General features: G+C 34.8%; 1 long non-coding RNA gene across 7 annotated transcripts; it reads right to left on the reverse strand.

Moving 5' to 3' along the window:
* Positions 1–806: 806 nt before the first annotated feature.
* On the reverse strand, positions 807–5,837 carry LOC117278779 (uncharacterized). 7 transcript variants are annotated; one of them, XR_011414862.1, is made up of 5 exons: positions 5,320–5,837; positions 4,254–4,408; positions 2,485–2,536; positions 2,098–2,258; positions 807–1,024 (listed from the first exon to the last, which is right to left on the reverse strand). It is a non-coding gene; the product is annotated as an uncharacterized lncRNA (long non-coding RNA). The 7 variants fall into 7 exon arrangements; XR_011414865.1 differs by having other exon boundaries at positions 2,098–3,482; XR_011414864.1 differs by having other exon boundaries at positions 2,098–3,400; positions 3,487–4,408.
* Between the last annotated feature and the right edge of the window lie 2,627 nt (positions 5,838–8,464).

Here is an 8,464-nt window from a genome sequence, read left to right on the forward strand (position 1 = left end):
TCATTGAAAATTGGTAACGTTTATAACGCCCTTTAATAGGGATATTCTTGCTTATTCTTTTAATTTTTTTTCCTTTTGAACCCAATAATTCGATGTTACTTTTAATTTTGCCAAATACAATGAGTATTCTACTTTTGTGTCATATATAACTTATGTTTACCTATTTTTAGTAGCTTAAAGTAGTGCTAATCTACTGAAAAAATGTAGTGCAAATATGAGTACTTAATTTCTAAGTTTTGAATGATAAAAAAAAATTATAGTTTACTACAACTTTAATATTAATGTGCTTGAAATAAGGAAACTTATGTAAAATAAAATTTAATTGCTTTTAGAATCCTAAATATAAAGATTCTCTACATAATTCAACTATGAAAAATTTTAATAATCAGAAGTATAGTTGACTTTAATATCCCAGATATTAGAAAAAAAATTAAATGATCATTCTTATATATTAGAAAAATATTTAAATTATTATTTTATCCAACGTGAACTCTAATTTAAAAATATTTAAATTAAAGGAGAACGACATTTCGCAAAGGACATTTGTGTTTTTAATATATATATATATATATATATATATATATATATATATACTTTTTAAGTATAAGATTGTTTAATAAAAAAAACAAGATGATACTAGATGGCCCGTGCCCGTGCCCGACAACTTTCTTTCTGTATTGCACATCTACGAGATTAATGAAAAAAGTTAAAACATAGAAAAAATATTTTAATACTTATTTCAAGCATTTAACAAGATTATTGAAAAAGGAAGCACTATTGTCAAGTTATTAAAACTTTACAACATATTAACACTTAATAATATTTTCATGCATTGAGGAGAGTTCTATATAGTCCAAATGTAGATACATTCAAAACTACGTCAAACGACATTTGTAACCTCAATCTATTTACTTTGTGGTCTTCATCCAATGTACAACATGTCGAAGAATGCATTACCGTTGAAGTATATCTATAGTCAGAACGGTCCTCGAGGGTTACCTCACAAATTTTTTGGAGGGGTTTCCTGCATCACGAACAAAGTGAGAATACATTCGAAAACCTACAAACGGGAAATCTATGATATTGAAAAAGTGATCACAAAACTAAAAAAACCCACGTAAAAAAAAAGTCCAAAGCAACACTCTAAAGAAAGACAATGTTTTACTTAAGGGGCTCGGTTGATAAAATCTCCATCAAGGAACCCACAAAAATCTCTGGCTAGATGAAACAGAGAGGAGCAACTTAAGACACTACGATTATTTAAATAATACATAAGAAGGAGGTAAATACATCTGTGAGAACCAAGATCAAAGTAAGCGCATCTAAAAGAATCCCTTTGTTCACATAAATTACAAAGTGAAGGGGAAAAAAATGAAGGAAAACTAACTGTACAAAAAATAAATAAGGAAAACTATGTACCTAGAGGAGAAGAAATATAAGAGAATGACATCATGTTTACAGAGAAAAGGAGACATTAGCTATTAAATATTGTCCCATTCCAACTTTATTTTACTTTAATAGTCATGTCTACGTTTCAAGATCAAAGATCGAGACTTATATAACATTCTTCGATAAAAAACCAAATCTCACCACTGCATACAGAGTCGGGACAATCAAGACTTGCTTCATAGAGATTTTGAGGAAGTCACATGAAGGTTCGGTGCTACTGCTTATTTGATTCTCGTAAGACCAGCAAGAAGTAATATAAGAAGAGCATGGTCTATAGCAGCATCCTGATTTTGGAGTTCTTTAGATACTAATTTTAGCACACTATCATTTTGTTCTAGATTTTTGAATTTTTCAATATTCTTTGTGGACGTCTTTGTGATGCTTACGGAGAAGTAGTAGCTCAAACATATACAAATTTCTGTGTGTTTATATATGCAGATCAGTCTTTTTGCACATTAATTTTACAAAGCACAGTCCTTGGTCATGCTCAAGGATTCTGATTCCCAGGTCAACCAAACCGGAGGATATATTTTAATCAAGATCAAAGCGTTCGACTCTGTTGCATGAAAGACTAAAAATAACAATACTCATCTTAAAGAAGTAAAGGCTACCAAGGAAAACATAAAGGTCGATAATAAAACACATTACCCCTTTAGAGCAGCACAAGCAGCTTGCAAATGTGAGAATTCCTCAAACTTGGATGTCATTGAATCGTGATTTGGAATTGCTCCATGAAAAAGAATTTGAGATAGTCGTCTTTCATAGTCCTTATTACAAACTGGGACTTGTGCCATGGAGCTTCTATGTAGCTACACAGATTTTATGGTACATGAAGGTCTTAAATATTCAAGAGTTGACTTGAGTCTAAGATCTATATATGTACTTCCATGATCAGGCCAAAGGGTTGTCATATTTAGAGTGCATAAATTCCTAAACATATATATCAAGCACATATTCTTGTACAAAATATCATGAAATCTCGGCATAATTAAGAAAATTATAATAGAAATAGATTTAAGATCTAGAATAGCTTACAATGAAACATCTTCAAATGCAAAACGGCATCCAAAGCCCCTGCAGATCCCACCTGATATAGATTAATCCCAAATCAGTTTTTACCACCTAAATCATATTCCAACACTATGTATCTTGAAGAGATGAGACATCATATAAACGTGATCTTCTTGGACCATTTAGAAAGTTTAGGTCGGTCCTTTGTTTCTCTTACACACTTGAATCTCATTTGTAGAATCGTTCATATTATATGTTTTCGCTTACTCTACAGCTTATTTATCCATATATCTTCATAGATCCAATCACCAAAAAAGTGATTCTGCCGATTTCTGTTGTTTTAGCTCATTTAGGAGAGAACATGAGTTACCATCAATGTTCAGAATACACAGAGCAGCTAAGAAGAGACGCATTGCGATATGTAAACTTGAGAATAAGCGAAAGCCTGTAGCTTGTTTCCAATACTTAACACTATATTTGGGTTGCCCGACCACTTCAGCATTAAGTCATTCCTAATATTAAGTGCATAACAAAACATCAAGGACAGACAACCTAAAATTTATGAACAAATAAGTACATCAACATGGACAAAGATAATATGACATACATACATGTAGTTCTATCAAAACCACCTGAAAAGAATAGAATTGATCTTCAGGGTTCAAATCGGACATAACGAAATCAATTGCTGGAAAATTATTACTTATATTAAAGTTGGGTTTAGAAAGAATCAGCTTTTAAACCTTTTTTTAATGGTCAGCGATATGTTATCCATAATTGCATTCAACCAAGGAAACTTCGTCAAACCCATTCATAGTGAAAAAGACAAACCATTAGACACTAAGTGTTCCATTTTAGAAAATTTAAGCAGGAGAAATATTGACACTCCATTGAATCAAGCCAAAGTATCTGCTACCTCAATAGACAAATACAATTTTACCTATTCATCAAAATCATAACTTTAAGTCTCTTGCCTTTAAAATTAATTCAATATAAAAGTAAATAGCCATTCCATGTAGAACCTACAAATGGGGCGGAAAAAGGAGAGTCAGCTACTAAATTCTTTGCTGGTTCAAATTTATCCTACAATAGATAGATAGGAACGAAGGTAAAATTTCTAGTATGCAACAAAATATTGCACACAATCTGAGAAAAAACTTGCCTGTATACAATGTATGGAGCATCCAATGTATAGGAGGAAACCAAAAAGAACAAAATCTGGAATTCCACCATTTTTCCGGTGAGAGATATAAGTCTACTTTCTTATCCCAGACACTAAGATCAGATTGAATAACCAAAGAAAGAAAAACTCTAAAAAATTCAGATGACAGAACATCATACATACATGTAAATTGAAGTAAAAAAGAAGATTTGGCAAAAAATAGGAGTAGTAACTTACCTGAAAATTGAAAGAGTAATCTGAAAAGACAGAAATTAACTCGAAAAGGAATGGAATGGAACCGGAAAAGTAGAATGGAGGAAGCTTTGCGGTGGCTATGTGCTGGCTGTAGGCACGAAAGCCACCTAGAAATGTATACATCAGCTAAAATGCAAATTGACTAAATTGCGATCGATAATATATAAATGACCTAAAAGCACACATGTCGAACTAAGAATCTTTTTCATGCTTCTATATAGTAGAAATGTAGTAGCTGATAAAGGACACACATCAACTTTTACTTTGCAAACAGAATTTGTAAAAATCTAAGAACCCTCATTCACTAGAATATCCCAGCACAAATTAACATGAACAAATTGAATCACTTTGTAAAAGCAGGAAAAATAAATTTCACCTTCTTTTCCTTCATCTCCTCTTCATCCTTGTCTTCGTCATCTTCTTAATCCGCATCTTCTTTGATAACATCTTTTATATTTTCAGATTGAATCTCCTTCAGCAGCCTCACCAGTAAACCATACATGAGGAGTTATTTTGTCCCGAATTGTTGAGCTACACAAGGAAGAACAAAATATAACATCATATTCACTCTTCTAATATAAACAACAACAATTTATAACCCGTAACACAAAATAGAATTTGTTGGGACAAAATATCAAAGTAAAAGTTGATTCTGGCTCTCTTCAAACTGCGAGAATATATTTGACACAGTTACCACATAAAATAAAAATATTTAGTTTATTTATCAAAAAGAATAAAGTCGAAGTTATGGAACCTACAGTGTTGTCATCATGGAAGATGTTATCGAAAAAGATGAGGATTATGGGTTTCAATAAATCACTCAATAATTTTAGTGGATATTTTCTTTCTTTCCATGTACAATAAATTTTGCATTTTATGGGATGTTATTTATGATGCTTCCTCTATGTTGGTATATTTTGTATAGCATTTTATATTGAGGCACTTCCTAATGAGAGAACCTTCAATTTTCAAACTACACGGCCCGATGTAAGCGTTGTGTTGCATCTAGTTATAAATTCCACAAAAGTACATACCCTACGCTCCTGAAATTGAGTTGCAGGCTTTTAACAAGCCCCCTTCTTGTACTATCCCTGACTTTGACATTAGCTGAATAATCCAATTGACGCTTTGCTATAGTCTTGTTGTGCTGCATGGTATGTTCTAAAAACACCAATTCTTATAATGAGTTATCCGACCTTGTATTTGTAATAATAGTTTGTCCTAGATTCAATTAAATGTTGATCCAAAGAGCCATAGCTATGTGACGTTCAGAAGGATCTCATTATTTAATATAGCAACATAAATATGAATCTTCTTTCTTGTCGTGAGAAGAGTAGAGCACTATATAACAACATCCACAATAGAATTTACCATCATCTTCTTGTCATGGTGCTGATCAGACTTTTATTTTTCAGGGCACTTCCAGCAAATGAGGGAGTTACCTCATTTTCAAGGAGCATTTCTGCTAGCATCGTTGAACAAATATTTTGTTGCTTTAACAATTTTGCAATGTACCAAGGAAAAAATTAAAACAACTTAAAACAAAAACACAACAAATTGTGCCACAACCGTAGGAAGGAACCATAGGTCAAAGAGAACAGAGGGTGCCCAACGATGTAAGTCTTCTGGTTTTTTTATTTGCTAAATAGATTTTGCATTTTTCTTTATCCATGTTTACCAATTTCATCCTTAATAGGCATTTCAAAAAACCTATTCATCCTAAAAAAACATAGCAACAATTGACAATTTGATATTCATGCACACACTTTTAGATACTCAACCAAATTGAGAAAGAAAAAATCAGAATAAAATTAAACCAGAATCAAAAATCATAGAAGACATCAACAAACTGGAGTCAAGATGGAAAACTTTGATACGATCTCAAAAGCTACGGCCGAAAATAGGAGAAACAAAGAAATAACATATTTGGGATATCTTTGAAAACTAAGCGAAAAGGAAGAAAAACCTGTAATGGGGCACTGGAAAAGAAAACAAACCCAAATGAGCGTCCATCAGAAAAAAAAAAAAAAAATAAATAAAAAGGCGGAGTAGACGCTCAAATTCGCGAAAGGTTAAAAGTGGTAAGTTGGTAATTTGAAAGAAGATGGTAAGTAATTTGCTCTAATCAGTTAATTAAACTACAAAGGTAGTTTAAATTTCATTTGTACTATCCTATTATATCTTACTTAAATCGTAATATTATTTACTCATAAAATGGTACGGTTGAATTTATATGTGGTTTATAAATAAGCGAATTGATTTGATCTCAAAATAATAAATTAATTAATTAATTAAGAACGTAAGACTTAGCGTTGAAATCGAGATAAGACAGTAAAGAGCTTTGTTCCATGAGCAACGCTTCTGAAAACAATAATAATGATATTAAGAAGCAAGAAAATAAAGTGTTATTAAGTTTTGAACATTATATAGCATAAGTTGGTCAGAAAATTCATGTCCCTACAATGGTTGTTGGAATCCTTATTTATAGTGGCACATAGGGAACAAGGTACTAGAAATAAATCCCTCTTAAATGATAATTATAGGGGCCATTGAAGAATGTGTAACGGCAGGCTATGAATTTCATATTCTCTATAACGGATTCTGTATTTAATCTACAAAATATTCTTTATTGAATGCTATCGGGTGACAGGTATTCATTTGTCTCCATGAGCAACATTCCTTTCGGGAGCTTCCCGGTGCCAGCCGAGACTGCTGCCCCCGGTCTTGACTTCTACCTGTCTCGCTTTCCATATGTCTCTGGTTTCACATGTCACTCTATTATACGAGCATTTAATATAAACTGATTTTACCCTATATAGATAACCCCCTGATTTCCGGTGGCACATCCTTGTGTCATCGAAAAGTTGGTAAAGATACCTTTCTTGGCGGAAATTTTACTGACTCCCTCTAAAAAGTTTCTTACGCTTGATTAGACGCACGTCTCTCTGCATTTAATGCCCCGAACATGCGTCATCCCACGATTCAACAATATTTTCTCCAGTTCTTGAGATAATCATGGTCACGATTTTAGTCGCCTATTCCTTTACTTATACGCTTCCATCTTCTTCTCTTACACTTCATAATTTTTCGAACTATCTCAAACTTTCTTTACTCTACTCACTCTTACTTTTAACTTCATTCTTCAGAGAAACCCTTACTTTCTTCTGCTAACTATGGCCTCCTATTTTAGAAACTATAGTTCTTCAAAGAACAAAGAAAGCGCTGGTGATGCTCCTCCTCCTACAGTGAGCACCATTATCCCTAAAAAGGTTACTACGACTAGGGACTTCGAAGAGAAGTTCCCTTCTTTATAACTCCTGCACATGGGTTGTTGGTGTATACCCTTCTTCCGTCAGTCCTTCTAGCATCCCTATTGTGAAGGAAGATTTTGGATGCCATGACTTGAACATCATCGCTCTTGACCTAGCGGAGCGGGTAACCTTCCCCAAGAACGGTTTTACGTATATTTACACATACCCATTCACTTTAGGCCCGTTTTTATTGAGCGGGGGGCTTGACTCTGTAATCTTGGAGTTCTGCCTCCGCTATAAAGTCTGCTTGGCTTAGGTGAGCCCTTCTGTGTGGCGTACGGTAGCTTGTCTTCGGCGGTTATACTAGGAGACAGGGGAAGAACTCCCTCTGGCTCGATTGATGAACCTTTATTCCCCCAAGATTTTTCATGAGGGGATGATAAACTTTAGTAAACGTGGTCATCATGCTTTGCTCACCAGCACGGATGACGACAATGACCGTGGCTCGATGAAGCAGTTCGTTATAGTTTCCACCAGGGATATTATCTGGGCCACAACTCCATCCTTTCCTAAATCATGAAATCATACACGTAAGTTCAATGCCTATCTTTTCTTCTGGTTAAAGGTTATTTCATGTTATCGTTGATCCTTCTTTTTTCATTATTTCAGCAACATGGTAGACACCACCAAGGGTTGAAGGCTTGGATAAGTGGGTCCAGAAAATTTTGGATATTACCACGCTTGAGACCCGCCGGTGGAAAGAACAAGCCCTCAAATACAAGAGGAAGGCCAAAAATCATGGTAAGTTGATTCTTGGGTTTATCTTGTTCATTATCTCACAAATAAGAAAACTAGATAGCTTCTCCTTTTATTGAATTTAGATCTTCCGTAGGGCTCGGTTACCATCCCCGAGGAGGACATTTTGGTTGATCCTGCAGATGCGGTGAGGTTGTTGTAGGAGGCCTTTGTCCTAACAGGTGTCATTGGACCTGCTTTCAGTGTGAATCTTCCTTTCGGAGTCCCCGGCCAGAGGACAAGCAACAAAAAAGGCGACGCTCCTCTATGACCGAGGGTAAAAATAAAAAGGTAAAGAGCGTCACGCCCGAGCCACCTGTAGACACTGTGGTGATCGACGATGATGGAGGAGCCAGTGATGACAGGGCTTCTCTACATAGAAGATGACGACCTTGATCATCTCAACAGACTGCTCAAACTGTTGAGCTAGTTACATCAGTCGAGGACAAATGTCCAGGCAGTCTGGGAGAGTGTGATAGAGTGTGATAGAGTGGAAGATGCCAAATCTCGCTTCCGGGCCCATGTCGCTGCTACCGGTACC

This window comes from Nicotiana tomentosiformis, chromosome 3 (assembly GCF_000390325.3).
Source record: "Nicotiana tomentosiformis chromosome 3, ASM39032v3, whole genome shotgun sequence".
NCBI lineage: Eukaryota > Viridiplantae > Streptophyta > Magnoliopsida > Solanales > Solanaceae > Nicotiana > Nicotiana tomentosiformis.